The 16050-nt window shown below is 41.9% G+C and overlaps 1 protein-coding gene and 1 pseudogene across 1 annotated transcript in view; one reads left to right on the forward strand and one right to left on the reverse strand.

Moving 5' to 3' along the window:
* Positions 1-16050, forward strand: part of LOC126203813 (CB1 cannabinoid receptor-interacting protein 1-like) — an 871667-nt gene that overhangs the window by 315167 nt on the left and 540450 nt on the right. The window lies entirely within an intron of this gene.
* Positions 8881-8998, reverse strand: LOC126204807 (5S ribosomal RNA; annotated as a pseudogene).

Consider the following 16050-nt stretch of genomic DNA (forward strand, 5'->3'; position numbering starts at 1 on the left):
GCCTGTGTGTGATGAGTACTGGGGCAGAGAGAGAGAGAGAGAGAGAGAGAGAGAGAGAGAGAGAGAGAGAGACTGAAAGAAAGACTGTATGCCGGCCGCTGTGGCCGTGCGGTCTAGGCGCTTCAGTCTGGAACCGCGTGACCGCTCCGGTCGCAGGTTCGAATCCTGCCTCGGGCATGGATGTGTGTGATGTCCTTAGGTTAGTTAGGTTTAAGTAGTTCTAAGTTCTAGGGGACTGATAACCACAGCAGTTGAGTCCCATAGTGCTCAGAGCCATTTGAACCAAAGACTGTATCTTTCTTTCAGTCTCTCTCTCTCTCTTTCTCTCTCTCTCTCTCACACACACACACACACACACACACACACTCTGCCCCAGTACTCATCACACACAGGCAAACGCACATAAACCACACACAACTAACACCAAATACAATTCAAACTCGCGCGCCTCAGCCAGCAGAACACGCTACGAAACAAATGAACGCCACACAGCCACAACTACACGTAATGGCAGCGAAAACTCCGCCTATGTTTTGAGTAATCGAAAAACTGCATTACCACATGAACACAGGCAAAGAAGTAAGCCCATTTACTTCTCCAACAAAACAGGAAAACGTACCACAACTTTAAAACTGTAAGTTACTGAAAGAAAACGTGATACAGTCTTATTTCCGTTCGTAAATACATAACAAATAGAAAATAAATTACGTTTTGCTGTTTGCAGATGACATGTTGTATATTGTGTAGCATAACAGCTACCAAAACAAGAGGGCAATAATATAATGTAAGGTATGTTACTTTTCGCCAATGAAGTTATAAATGCAACCTTTACATAATGTTGTAAACGACGAAAATGTTAATGTGTTAACAACAAATTTACAGTTAAAAATAAAAATAAAACCCACTGATGATGGCACAAAAGTGCTGAAACATGTATGGGTGAAATAAAAGAAAAAAAGGTGTCTTACATGAGGCGGAACTTCTCATCCCAAAAGAGAACCACTTGTACGAATATCAAGAGCTCAGATGGAAAATCGGTTGTAAGCAAAGAAGGGAAAGCTGAAAGGTGGAAGGAATATATAGATGTTCTATATAAGGGAGATGTACTTGAGGGGAATATTATGTAAATGGAAGAGGACGTGGAGGGAGATGAAATGGGAGATATGATCCTGCGTGAAGAATGTGACAGAGCGTTAAACGACCTAAGTCGAAACAAGACTCCAGGAGTAGACAACATTCCATTAGAACAACTGATAACGTTGGGCGATTCAGCTCTGACAGAAGTCTACCGTCTGGTAAGTAAGATGTATGAGACAGGCGAAATACCCTTAGACTTCAAGAAGAATATAATAATTCCAATCCCAAAGAAAGCTCGTGTTGACAGATGTGAAAATTACAGAACTATCAGTTTAATAAGTCACGGCTGCAAAATACTAACACGAATTCTTTACAGACAAATGGAAAAACTGGTAGAAGCCGATATCGGGAAGGATCAGTTTGGATTCCGTAGAAATATTGGAACACGTGAGGCAATACTGACCCTACGACGTATCTTAGAAAATAGATTAAGGAAAGGCAAACCTAAGTTTCTAGGATTTGTAAACTTAGGGAAAGCTTTTGACAATGTTGACTGGAGTACTCGATTTCAAATTGTGAAGGTGGCAGTGTTCAAATACAGAAAACGAAAGGCTATTTACAATTTGTACAGAAATCAGATGGCAGTTATAAGAGTCGAGGGGCATGAAAGGGAAGCAGTGGTTGGGAAAGGAGTGAGACAGGGTTGTAGCCTCTCCCCGATGTTATTCAGTCTGTGTAGTGAGCAAGCAGTAAAGGAAACAAAAGAAAAATTCGGAGTAGGAATTAAAATCCATGGAGAAGAAATAAAAATTTTGAGGTTTGCCGATGATACTGTAATTTTGTTAGAGACAGCAAAGGACCTGGAAGAGCAGTTGAACGGAACGGACAGTGTCTTGAAACGAGAATTTAAGATGAACATTAACAAAAGCAAAACGAGGATTAAATCAGGTGATACTGAGGGAATTAGATTAGGAAATGAGAAAGTAGTAGACGAGTTTTCTATTCAGGGAGTAAAATACCTGATGATGGTCGAAGTAGAGAGGATATAAAATGTAGACTGGCAATGGCAAGGAAAGCGTTTCTGAAGAAGAGAAACTTATTAACATCGAGTATAGATTTAAGTGTCGGAAAGTCTTTTCTGCAAGCATTTGTATGGAGTGTAGCCATGTATGGAAGTTAAACAAGGACGATAACTAGTTTAGACAAGAAGAGAATAGAAGCTTTCGAAATGTGGTGTTACAGAAGAATGCTGAAGATTAGATGGGTAGATCACATAACTAATGAGGAGGTATTGAATAGAATTGGGGAGAAGAGGAGCTTGTGGCACAATTTGACTAGAGGAAGGGATCAACTGGTAGAACATGTTCTGAGACATCGAGGGATCACCAGTTTAGTATTGGAGGCAGTGTGGAGGGTAAAAATCGTAGAGGGAGACCAAGGGATGAATACACGAAGCAGATTCAGAAGGATGTAGGTTGCAGTAGTTACTTGGAGATAAAGAAGCTTGCACAGGATTGAGTAGCATGCAGAGCTGCATCAAACCAGTCTCTGGACTGAAGACCACAACAACAACGGTATTATTATTATTATTATTATTATTATTTTTATTATTATCATTGTGATCCATTTGTATAGTAAGGTAGTAATCAGTTAGAAGTAAGATAACTGACTAATTACGCTTTTTATTTTTGTTAATTTTATCACGAATCAACCCAGCGTGACTAATGCCGCTTACACAATGTATCTTTCGTTTGGAGGTGACTGACTGGCCGAAACGATTAATAGCGTTGTCAAATCCTCATGTGATTTTGTCATAATAGAAGACGCCTGAGAGCTCTGTGAATACTTTTAATGCAATGATGAAAGACATGCTAGAAGCTGGAATAATTCAATAAATAAAAATAATAACGAAACACAAAGAATTAAAATCAACTTCCTGGCCTTTTCAGATGACCAGGCAGTCTTTGGCAAAGACACAGAATCAGCTGTCTCCCAAAGAAGCCGCCTCAATAGAATATCAAAGAAGGTAGACCTACAAATCTCGACATCCAAAACATAATACATGACAGATACCGTTGGTGTCCAAGTATCGTTGAAAATAGATTTTCGAAAAATTAACAAAGTTCATAAATATGAATATCTTGGTGAAATCATTCAAAGCACTGAATGGACCAAAGATACAAACAGTGTGAGATCGCAGAAGACGGGGATAGCGTATCAACTCTCCAAGGACACTTAACAATGCAAAATCAACGTCCTTTAATGCGAAAATTCCTTACTATGAAACAGCTTGAAACTATAAGCGTTTTATACAGCAGGGTTCATTGCCACAGTAAAACAGGAGAAACAGAAAAAATGGAGGAAAAAGAGAGGACAATCGTTCGAAAAATTCTGGGACCATCGTAGATGAAACTGGTAGCAACAAATAAAGGGACAACAATGAAAGCTATTACAAATTGCCGAAGTCTCATTTGCAATTCGAAGAAGGTGGGTCAGTTTCTTTTGACATCAGAAAAGAGTGAAGGACAATATATTAACTAACATATTTCATTAACAGCAAGAAGAAAAATCAATGGATCAAAGGTACTAAAAAATTCTACGCTTCAATCTACATATATACATCACAGATGTTTCAGACTTGAAAAGGTTGCTGGAACCATACAGTTTCATTTGATTGCTCGAAAAGACTTAGAGATGAACAAAAATTAACAAGACATTTAAAAAAGAGATTCAGAATGAAAGTAAAAATTTCAAGGGTTTCTGAGAAAAAAAGAAGAAACGTGGTGAGTGTTGAGCCTGGAATAAAAACAACAGCAGAGCAAGAGAATGAAAATATAATGCGAAGACGGGAAGAATAATCTCATTCAAAGGAACAGCTTTTCTCAGGAATTGTTTTAGGTGGTCAACAATTGCCCGGATTCGATGCAATAATGAGAAGAAGAAGGAGGAGGAGGAGGAGGAGGAGGAGAAGAATAAGAAGAGGAAGAAGGAAGACAAACACGCCTCAAGTTCACTTGTTACATTGATTCAGTTTCGATTTCGAGTAGGTGTAGCTGATTCTCAGATCCATAACAAAATATTTCGAATCGCAATTCGTTAGCAGGAAGACTGTAGCTTTGCAGGAAAGCGTACTTCAGATAAGCGGATGGCAGCTGCACTGGAAAGAGTATTTGACGATGGTCCTCCACGATCGGTATACTGTACGTCCAGCGCGACAACCATCTGGCGGTAGAAAAGGGGGAACTCACAGATTAGCATTAACCGTTCGCGGAAATAGATACTAATTCCAAATTACCGTGAATCATCGTCTACGCACTAGACGGTTGATAGCGCGCACATGCGCAGAAAGGAATACTGAGAGTAAACTTTCTGATTGTCATTTGTTTACAGTGTGCTGTTAAAGTTGACATCTGTGGCCAGCAGCTACCTTCGGTTTTCATATTGGAGACTTTTGCGTATTTTTCGGTGATCAAATTTTCATAAATACAGTAACTAAATAAAATCGATATTTTTACCAGCAGACTTTCTTTTATACAAGCTAGTTGCGAAAAGTGTTATTTGCACTGACTACTTCGTGATTAGAAATGGAATGGACCAAAGAAGCATTAAGCTTGCTAATCCAAGCGTAGAGCGAGTAAAAGGTGCCCGTGTGATCCTCACGGTTCGTTGTCTCATAATAAGGCTCGTTAGAAACCGTTTATTTGTGAGTAAATATGCTTATAAATTTATACGTGATTTTCGTTTAGTATACATAACACTTCAATTGACGAAATTTCACGTTTGATTTCATTAAGTCTTTTGCTTTATTTCGGCATGGCTATAGCCGGCAATAGTGTCCACTCACAAAACGTATAAATGCTACCAGGACAATAGCTTCAAAAAGAACTGTGTCCTTCATGTGTAAAACGTAAATCTAGACCAAATAGGTTGAGAACCGTGGCTATAATACTGTAAGGTTGAAATGGAAACAACAAGTAGCCACAATTATGGTTTAACAAGCTTTATTTGGATAAAACCATGACCGGTTTCGGATTTTTTACAAATCCTTGAGATATTTGTTATACGTTTCTTTTTGTATATGTTATTGGCTTCCTGTACTAGGATAGACACACAATTTTTTGTTCAGTATTTGGTAATGTTGACGATAGATTTATTTCTTACGACATCTGTCAAAGCATTCATGAAAAGGTTTTCAAGTCAATAAAACGTGAAATGTGGAGAGAACTCACGTTTTAATAACATCAAAAACTTTTCATAAATTCTTAGATTGAGGAAATAAATGTGCCTTAAACTATACCAAACAGTGAACAAAATCATTCTTTCTATCCTAGTGCAGCAAACCAAGAACGGATACAAAACGAGGCCCCAGCAACAAAAACAAAACGTGTAATAAGCATCCCAAGATGGATTTGTAAAAAATCCTAAAACCGGTCATGGTTTGATCCAAATAAACATTGTTAAACCATATTTGTGGCTGGTTGCTGTTTCAGTTATAAATTTGAAGAGTCGTAACACAAAACGAACAGTTGAGCCCATTATTCAGAACAGTAATAACTTAATCCTGTGATAGCTTCGTAAGACAACGACAATTACTTAATAAATAGGAGCCTTGAGCTGCCACAGCTTTTTAACTGGAATGAAAGACTTTACTAGAAACCAGACATTCTCGTTGCTGTTTCGTGTGGTATTCCCTTCTAGTACGTAGGTGCCGATTCGGGCGGTGAATGTCCCGCGTGTATCATGTATTATAATCGGTAGACGTGAACCAGTCTGCTGTTGCGAACATGTACGCTTGGGGCGCCGCTGCAGGAGTGCACATCTTACCGGGTGTCAGTTACTGAAGTATATGAAAAAACCTAAATTAAACTACGCCACACACTTTATTCAACATGTAAACGTCACTACAGATATTCAGATTTAGGTCATGACTGCCATCATTGGCGATGATGTGCTGCAGACGAATAGCGAAATTCTGCATGACCCGCTGAAGTGTCAGAACTTCGACGATGTCGACGATCCCCTCAGTAGCTGTTGTCAGCTCACCAATGGTTTTGGAGTTATTGCTGCACACCTTGTCTTTTGTACAGCTCCACAAAAAGGAGTCGGGTGTGTTCAGATCCGGAGAATATGGCAGCCAATCGAGGCCCATTCCTTTGGCCTCTGGGTACCCCAGAGCCAGAATGCGGTCCGCAAAGTGCTCCTCCAGTACATCAAACACTCTCCTGCTTCTGTGGGATCAAGTTCCGTCTGCATGAACCACACCTTGTCGAAGTCAGGGTCATTTGGATAATGGGCATGAAATCATCTTCCAAAACCTTCACCTTCCGTAGTCACCGTGCCATCAAGGAATATCGCTCCGATTACTCCGTGACTGGACATTGCACACCACAAAGTCAGCCGTTGAGGGAGAATAGACTTCTAGAATCGCGAAATGCGGATTCTCAGTCCCCTCAATGCGCCAATTTGCTTGTTGACGAACCCATCCAAATGAAAGTGGGCTTCGTCGCTAAACCAAACCAAACTAATTCCCATCAAGCCCTGCGGCCAACATTGTACTTTGGACGTCATAACTCAAATCGTTCAGAAGTTATGACGACTTTATTTCATATAGTTCAATAATTGCCACCCTGTATGTACTTGTGTAACCCGTTTCACCGTTTCACACTATCCACTATCTATTCAAAGTCGACTATTCAAAGTACATGCACCTTTTGTACCTGCGTGAAAATAGGCAGCCAACCACGAAGCGAATATGTATATGACGTCAAAGATCTATATTGCCGAGTGTGACGTTCTAAATTTCCGAGTGTGCGGCACATTGCGCATGCGCATAAAAAAGAGATTTTGGCGGCGTCTGCTAAAATGGAAAGCTAATCTTTTCTGGTCGAGCTCACGCCTATTAGAAATGGATTTAGTGCTTTCATGTCTCTTCAACCTTTGTGTTGTTTGCTTTATTTTCGAAAAATGCTGAAAAGTTCCACAAAATCTTGATATTTTTTCCTACTAGCGTTCTCTTACAAGATCAGGGGTTCCCAACAAAATTTTCTCGAGAACCCCACATCGAGCATGATTGGCAGCTCGTCATATCACTGAATCAAGTACCTAAAAAGCCAAATTAAGAGTCTTTTTATACGTTTTCTATTTTGTTTCTTAGAAAAAACATTGAGATATTCATTATTGAAAAAATATTGAGCTTAGAACTTTTACAATTTAGCCATCATTGTTATTGTTAAATGTTTGTTTATTGCTCAAAAGCTTTGCCTCCAAATCCGGATGTTTAGTATTTATTTTACAAACACTACTGTTTTAATACAGAATATTGAATATGTAAACAACATGGTCTGTGACAGCACTGGCAATAAATTAACAATGGCCGATTGTCGTCTGAAATGCGAGTTTCTGTGTAAAGTGACTGTCAGTTGTCAGTTGCAAAGAGGCAGCGTGCGCAGTCTAACGGAATACAGCAGAACTATTTGCCTCTATCTAATTCTAGTTTTGCGCTAGAGTGTGCTGGTGTCAGTTGGCTCTAGGAAGACGCTAGGCACAGACGTTAGCGTTCGCTAAAGCTCTGCTCATGCAGGAAGCGCCCAAAACAAAAATACGAAATATATTTAATATATTTTTTATTCTAATAGCATCTTGCGGACCCCTCTGGCATAGCTCGCGGACTCCTGGGGGTTCGCAGACCACCTGTTGGAACCACTGTACAAGATAGACGAAATAGCTGAAACCAAAAAGAGTATTGAAGTACTTTACGCCGTGCAGAAATAAGCACGTAAATAGATAAAGTGTTTTAGTGAAAATTATTTCAACCGTGAAAGGGTGAGAGTTAATGGACGAGAAAAATAATTTTCGATGCTGACTGGCATTTATGCAAGAAAACTAGATATAAATGATGCAACAAAAAGACGCTATTTTCTGCGTCCTGGATAATGTTTGATGTGTTTTCACATTGCAAGCATATATTTTCTCGAACAAATAACTATACAGTTATTTTCTGAAATGTTTGGGTGACATATTTCCTATTCTCTCACCTACCAGAAGTGTAAGGAATTGATCACACGCCTGTTGACAAGAACAACCACTATTAATTCTGATGTGGAGAGTGACGAATTGCACTATCATTTCTTGCTTCAATATGTTGCTACTATATTTTTTTTAATTTTTCGTCACATTCACCGTTAAGATGCCAAACTGCACAGGAGGTATCTCTCTCAACTCGAAATAGATGAGACTCAGTACAGAAGTGAAACGGCAGAAGCGCTATAGAGACTCACTTGTCTTGAATAGTCAACGGAGACAAGAAAGTCTCGTGTAAAAGAGGCTTAACTGCGCGGGATTAGCCGCTGCAGGCGCTGCAGTCATGGACTGTGCGGCGGGTCCCGGCGGAGGTTCGACTCCTTCCTCGGGCATGGGTGTGTGTGTGTTTGTCCTTAGGATAATTTATGTTAAGTAGTGTGTAAGCTTAGGGACTGATGACCTTGGCAGTTAAGTCCCATAAGATTTCACACACATTTGAACAAAAGAGGCTTAAGGTTAATCGTCGTGTTACCTGTGTTCAGTCCTCAGCCTGATCACTGGCACCTGCAGGAAAGATGCACTCACTCCGTCTTCAGGCCACGAGTGGCTTACCGGGACCATCCGACCGCCGTGTCATCCTCAGTGGAGGATGCGGATAGGAGGAGCGTGGGGTCAGCACACATCTCTCCCGGTCGTTATGATGGTTTTCTTTGACCGAAGTCGCTACTATTCGGTCGAGTAGCTCCTGAATTGGCATCACGAGGCTTAGTGCACCCAGAAAAATGGCAACAGCGCATGGCGGCCTAGATGGTCACCCATCCAAGTGCCGACCACGCCCGACAGCGCTTAACTACGGTGATCTCATGGGAACCGGTGTATCCACTGCGACAATGCCGTTGTCCCGCAGAAAGGATGGGCAAGAATAATTTTAGAGTGGCGTGGATCGTACAGGGACGTCCGCGCTGTACGAACGCATTTGTTTAAGGCCGCCACTGAGAGGACTCGAGCTGTGACCTGGAGGCAGAGGGGCAGTCAGACGGGCGGCTGCTCCAGCTATCCCCTAGCAGTGGCCGCCTCGGAGCCAGAGCACTGCACAAAGGGCAGGCGGCGGGCGCACGGCCGTGCACTTTTAATGGCGGGCTCCAGCTGCTGCGGTATTCCGCCAGAGGCGCTGCTGCTCATCAGTATTCCGCGATCGTCGCCCAGCGCTGCCTGGCTTTGCGAGGGACAAAGGGTTGTGCGGGGATCTCAAGATCTGGGGGCCCTCGGCGAGACTGCTCTCTGCCCGGCTTCACCTGCCTTTCACCCTCCCAGCCATTCCACCACCACCATCATCATAACTTCCGTCACATAGTAGTCGTATCAGTGCTTTATCAACAGGTCGCTGCGGACTGAATGCAGATCGATCCACCAGCGGACTCATATTGTTTTGAACACTTTAAGTGCCGCTTAACGCCTCTGAGTCCATGCATAGCTTTATTTACAGGGAGTTCAATGGAGGAGTTCCGGTATCTGTTCCCTATGTCGACCTACATTTTATTACATTTCATCATGCCGTGCAGAAAGGCTTTCGCCGCTGTACGCCAGCAAGCAGTTAGCATCGGCAGCAATCCTCGTCCCATTAAACTACAGGTGGTCACGGAGCGTGAGAACAGGGACGCGTCTGGGAGCAATGTCGTCCTGGAGCACCCATCTCTGTGTGGTCCAGTACGACACTGCTTCCAGTGATTCACACAGAGAGGCTTAGTCGCAAACGCATAGCTTTGTTTATTAACTGTTCAAATGTACGAGGGTGAGTCAAATGAAAACCTTAAATTTGTAAAAACAAATCGGAATTTCGCGCCGTTATCCTGTGAGTTGGTAAGCGTGCTACAAACAGCGTGCAGAATGGCCTGTAGGTGGCAGCATAGTGCAGATGCACACATACCGTCGCAGTATCAGTATAAAGATGGCCGCCCCACTTGCGACTTGCACCAGGGAAGAACAGCGTTCTGCTATTCGGTTTTTGCGTAGTGAAGGTGTGAAACCTATTGAAATTCATCGACGCATGGAGGTGCAGTACGGGGATGCATGTTTGTCACAGCAGCAAGTCTACGAATGGAGTAGGAAGTTCGCAAATGGTGTGACTTCAGAGGAAGATGCTCTTCGTCCAGGTCAGGCACAACGAGTTGTAACTCCACAGAACATTGCAGCAGTTGAAGCCATAGTGAAGGAAAACCGCCGAGTGACATTGAATGACATTGTAGCATGCTTACAGATTAGTCATGAGTCAGCACACCACATTGTGCATGATGTGCTCCAGTTTCACAAAGTGTCTGCAAGATGGGTGCCACGGCAGCTGACTCCGGAAATGAGAGAACGACGTGTTGATGCTTGTGAAGAACTACTTCTGCGCTTTGAATGATAAGGTGATGGCTTCCTTGCAAGAATCGTTACTGGGGACGAAATCTGGGTTCACTTCTACCAACCACTTCCTCATCCACCATACTCACCAGACCTTGCCCCAAGTGATTTCCATACGTTTGGACCACCCAAAGACACAGTGGGAGGAAAGAAATTCCGTTCTGATGAAGAGGTACGCCACGCGGTGCATGAGTGGTTGGAATTTTTTTCTGAAGTAATTTATGCACTTTGTAAGCGCTGAAGGACTTGCATTGACCGTGGGGGAGATTATGTTGAAAAGTGATACAGCTTTGTACCACTTCTGCACAATAAATAATATTTAAAAAATATTTAACGGTTTCATTTGACTCACCCTCGTATGTACAGGGTGTTTATTTTATCTTGAGACAACTATACATCACGAAAACGACGCACTGTACCATAAAAATTTTCGAGGTGAAAAATTAATATTAGCAAAAAGTTAATATTTGCAAAGTGAAAATCTGTCTGTGCTACAAATGGCTACCTCCTAGAGCTCCTTCCCCCCCTCCCCCTCCCTCCCCCTCCTTCCCCCTCCTTCCCCCTCCTTCCCCACCCCCCCCCCTCCCTCCTGCGTGGGCTGGGTCAACTTTGTATTTTCAAGTCTGAACCCTACATTTTGATTGCGTATTCGGTTTCTGCTCAAAGACTTGCGTACGATTTACTGAAGCCATTGTTTTCCATCAGTGGTAGATGCCGCTGTAATCGACAGATATCGAGCATGCCTATTGTTGTAATTAATAACCGACGCATTTGATTCAACATTTAATTTACTATGTAAATCTTTGTGTTCTAGCGGTTGAGATTTGTGTTCGAAATTTGATTGTACAATACAGTATGGTTAGCCGTTTCAGTATACGCATACAAACTACGTTCAAGTGATCCAGGAATGACGACGTGGATGTAATGGTCTTGTGTTCCTATCGGGATGCTTGATTTCCGTGTTTCCCCTCGCCTCTTACCATCCGGGTGCTTGGATTTCATTGAGTATCCATGGCAGGTGCGCCTGTCACCATCACTTTGTGGAAATTTCACCTTTGTGGTTTGTATTCAGCGCAGCGGCTAGCGTGAGAGTTAAGGTAGTTGGACGGAAACACATATCGAAATCAGTCACCCTCAGGGCGGGGTTCGAGGGCGGACTCACCACAATCAACCTCCTAGGGTACAGAGAACTACGTTACCGTACAAGTAGCTTATTCGCCACAAATGTCCGTGTCTAGCCATCAGATCTGAAATACTCAAGTAACGTCTGAACATCAATATCAACGGTTAGAATGCAAAAGTGTACATTTACATCGAAAATGAAATGTAGAATCAAATGCGTCGCTTCTTAATTACAAAAAGAGGCACACTTGATATTCGTCGATTACAATGACATCTACCACGGATGGAAAACAATGGCCAGATTAAACTGCACGTATTTTTGGGCGTAGAATCCGAATATGCAACAAAACTGGGGCAGTGAAAGGGCGGTTCCCATTCGAAAATACGAAGTTCATCTCGTCCATGCAGGAGAGGTGATCATGAGGTGGCCAGCTGTAGCAAAGACATATGCCTCCTTTACTGGTATTAACTTTTCACCTAGAACAGTTGTTTCGTATGATGCGTCATTTTCGAGACATTTAGTTGTTTCAGCTTGAAACACCCCATCTATATAACCAGTCGCATCTATTAACTATCTCGCCGATGGCGTAGAAGGACTCGGCCAACAATGAATCCTTTAGGGTTCTACTGAAATGAACTTTATTAGTATTTTATTTTTTTATGACAGCTGGAAAGTTATTGAAAATCTGCGTTCTTGAATGATGAACACCTATCTCCACCAAAGTAAGTTACTTTAAACCTTTGTGAAGATTATTCTTGTATCTAGTAATGATTTTGTGAACCGAGCTGTTGGTTTAAAAAAAAAGCTGTATTATTTGTGTCAAATTTTATTAGGGAATAAATATATTGGGAAGAAGTAGTTAGTATCTTCAGATCCTCAAGCCGCTTCAGGGCGGTCTTGAATTCACGCCGCAGGTAATTCGTATCACACGCTTTTGGACACGTAAAACTTTAGCTTGGCTTGATAAGCTACCCTAAAAAATGATCCCGTATGATACCATGGAATAAACGTAGGCGAATTATGCTATCCTTTTCATTTGTATTTTATCTGTGTCTGACAACACCCAAATTGGAAACAGCGATTTATTTAGACGCATCAGCTGTTCCGTGGTACTCACCAACCACATGGATGTATTATCAAACTGTAATCCCAAGAATTCAACGCTGTCAACATCTTATATCTGCTTGTCTTTATGTTTTAGAGTCCTCGTCTGCTCTGATCTTTGTACTGGCCCATCGCATATACTCGAATTTTACTTCCCCTCAAATTATTTCTTAGTTCTGGCAGTAATATTGCTTTCAGTGCATCCATTTTACCACTCCTACATACTTTCATAATTCGATCAAATTGCTGGTGGACGTCACCAATTCTGACGACCTGTCTAATGACCGGTGACCTCACTGTTTAGCCCTTTAACCTCCAACTAAATAAAAAGAAAAAAATTAGAATTTGTCTGATGCGCGACGATCCTCGTAGAAGTATGAAGCTGGTATCTGTACAGATATCATTGGTGAAGTTGCAGCTCTCGAAGAATGAAGTTATAGTGAAGTCTAGACCTTTCGCTGCTTACAGACATTTATCAACGTCTGTAAGCAGCGAAAGGTCTAGATTTCATTATAACTTCATTCTCGTAGAAGTAAGTGAAGCCTACCAGGCAATCACACATGCTCGTCAGGGAGGTAAATCAATCGCATTTTGGTGTGTGAAATCTTATGGGACTTAACTCAAAATTGGTTCAAATGGCTCTGAGCACTATGGGACTCAACTGCTGTGGTCATAAGTCCCCTAGAACTTAGAACTACTTAAACCTAACTAACCTAAGGACATCACACATACCCATGCCCGAGGCAGTGGGACTTAACTGCTAAGGTCATCAGTCCCTAAGCTTACACACTACTTAACCTAAATTATCCTAAGGACAAACACACACACACCCATGCCCGAGGGAGGACTCGAACCTCCGCCAGGACCAGCCGCACAGTGTATGACTGCAGCGCCTCAGACCGCTTGGCTAATCCCGCGCGGCTCGCATTTTGGGTCCGATATCATGTACAGATGTACTTATGTACATGCGATACATGTCGACAACATTGCTCAAGCTCTATGCAGCATGGTAACTGCATTCACTGCTAACAGTAGGCTTATGTGGTTCAGAAAAGCCCGTCTTACTGTGTAAACACACCACCGACACGGACGCTACAAGAATAGTCCAGAACAAAAAGGAGAGGAAAATGCTGTGTTTCCAGTCTTCTCCTTCAACTTAACCCAGGTTCTGTCTCTCTGATTCTGCACATTAACGTACCCCTAGATTCAACGGCTCCCTGAAGCCATAGAAATGTCCCCCTCTCCATTTAAAACAAGCCATACTTGCATCAGTATCTTGCTAGGTAAGAACAACCTCGCAGATATTAATCACTAAGATAAAAAATTGCTCAGTTTCTTACGTAACGTTCGAAAAAACTTGTTTCGCTATCTTGGATCGTTTATGGAATATTTTCAGTGACTAAGTTAATCAATGCACAGAGGGTTGGAAAGGTAGAGGGCGCATGTAGAAAAGCACACGCATCTTAATCAGGTGAAATTTTCTGCAGATGTTCGGCAATTTAAATAAATTGTGACCTACATCGACTTTTAATGCGCATTCCAGAGATTTATATAAAATACACACAGAAGTTTTCTGTGTCGTTCAAGACCGGCCCATGTGGGCAAACGGTTCTAGGCGCTTCAGTCCGGAACCGCACTGCTGCTACGGTCGCAGGTTCGAATCCTGCCTTGGGCATGGATGTGTGTGATGTCCTTAGGTTAGTTAGGTTTGAGTAGTTCTAAGTGTAGGGGACTGAAGGCCTCAGATGTTAAGTCCCATAGTGCTTAGTGCCATTTGAACCATTTTTGTCATCTTCCAGCAGGATCGTGCCACACTGCACTATCTGGGGATGTTATAACATTTCTCCATGAGACGCTTCCCGGATTCCATTGTGTTTCCCCCCGTCCTGCCCCTCCCCCGGTCTCCTAGTCTCACTCCGCTGAATTTCAGTACATGGGGTTTTATCAAGGACATTGTTTAACCGACCCAGGAATCGAGATCTGGTAGATATGAGACAAAGGATCTACGCCGCAATAAATGTCATAATACCTGTTATGCGTATGGACATGTGGCTAGAAGTGGAGTATCATTTCGATATCTGTCGAGCTACAAACGGTACCCACACTGAACTGTACGAAAATGCATGAAATGTCTGAGTTCATGTGCACCTTGTTGCACAAATAAAGCTGTAAACCTTAATATGTTCTGAAACAAAAACAAATATTTCTCTATGCCTGCAGCCCAGACACCTTGTACATTGTCTCAATAAATAATCACACTTTAAGTAGCACAATTTCATTCACTTAATGTGAAAGAAATTAGGTAAATGTTCTCATAATAAACTAAACGACCAATCTTGTTTATGGTCATTAAAGTTCTTCTGGGTATTGACCGCAATGTCAATGTGTAAAAGTCTCAGAGATTTCGGCCAATGTTGCAAATGGTTTTCCTCAGGGTGTTTAAAAAAACTATGTGTAACAGTGGCCGAAACGTCGGAGAATCTTAGACATTGAAAATGTGGTCGCATACTCAGAAGAATTTTATTGATTGTGACAACTGCCGCGGAAGTCTATGGTTACAATTTTGACTCGAAATACGCAGTAAACTTCCACATAAACGTAAAACAATACTGAAAAACGTTGACATCACAAGCCGCCCTAGCAGCTCGAAGCTCGCTGAAGAGTCATTTCTCATCTTGCCGACATAGTTCGTTCGTAGAGTTACGTTTCAGTTTAATTCATTCTGCATTTCACAAAACCAATGTATGAATGCTTTACCTGAAATCTTACAACTTTAGAAAACTTCTGGTTCAATGCGCTATCCATCCAGACATCTAGTACACGAATATCTTAAATATCTTAAATGTGTTTTCTGCGGCAGTAAACTATCCGTATGATTTTGAAACCTTGTTGTGAAAAGGCTATATTAATTTGTATGTATTGCAAAGATTGCTGTAGCATCTGAACTATCTCAATATGTTTTACTGACTATTAAAGAGGTTCCGTGGCCCAGTATTTCTGTACCTTGATATAAATTCAAGAGAAGCACTACTGTTAGCTTTACAAAGCTGGCGCTCTTAAGAAAACTGTACAGCTGAGAGTATATGAAGCACAGATTAAGAGGGCGTCGTTAATAAAGCCCAGAACAATAACTTCTGCTCCGCTCAAGAAATGAACGATTTAGAATTCTTTCCGAAATAAACTGAAGACAAGGCGGCGATTATGTTCTACGTGCTTCCTCCTTCTGTCTCTGGAACTATTTATGAAACTCATTTTAGCTTTGACGATTGCCAGCTGACGTAAGATATGGCTGCTGGCGGAACACAATGAAATACAAAGAATTA

Source organism: Schistocerca nitens, chromosome 9 (genome assembly GCF_023898315.1).
Source record: "Schistocerca nitens isolate TAMUIC-IGC-003100 chromosome 9, iqSchNite1.1, whole genome shotgun sequence".
NCBI classification, from domain to species: domain Eukaryota; kingdom Metazoa; phylum Arthropoda; class Insecta; order Orthoptera; family Acrididae; genus Schistocerca; species Schistocerca nitens.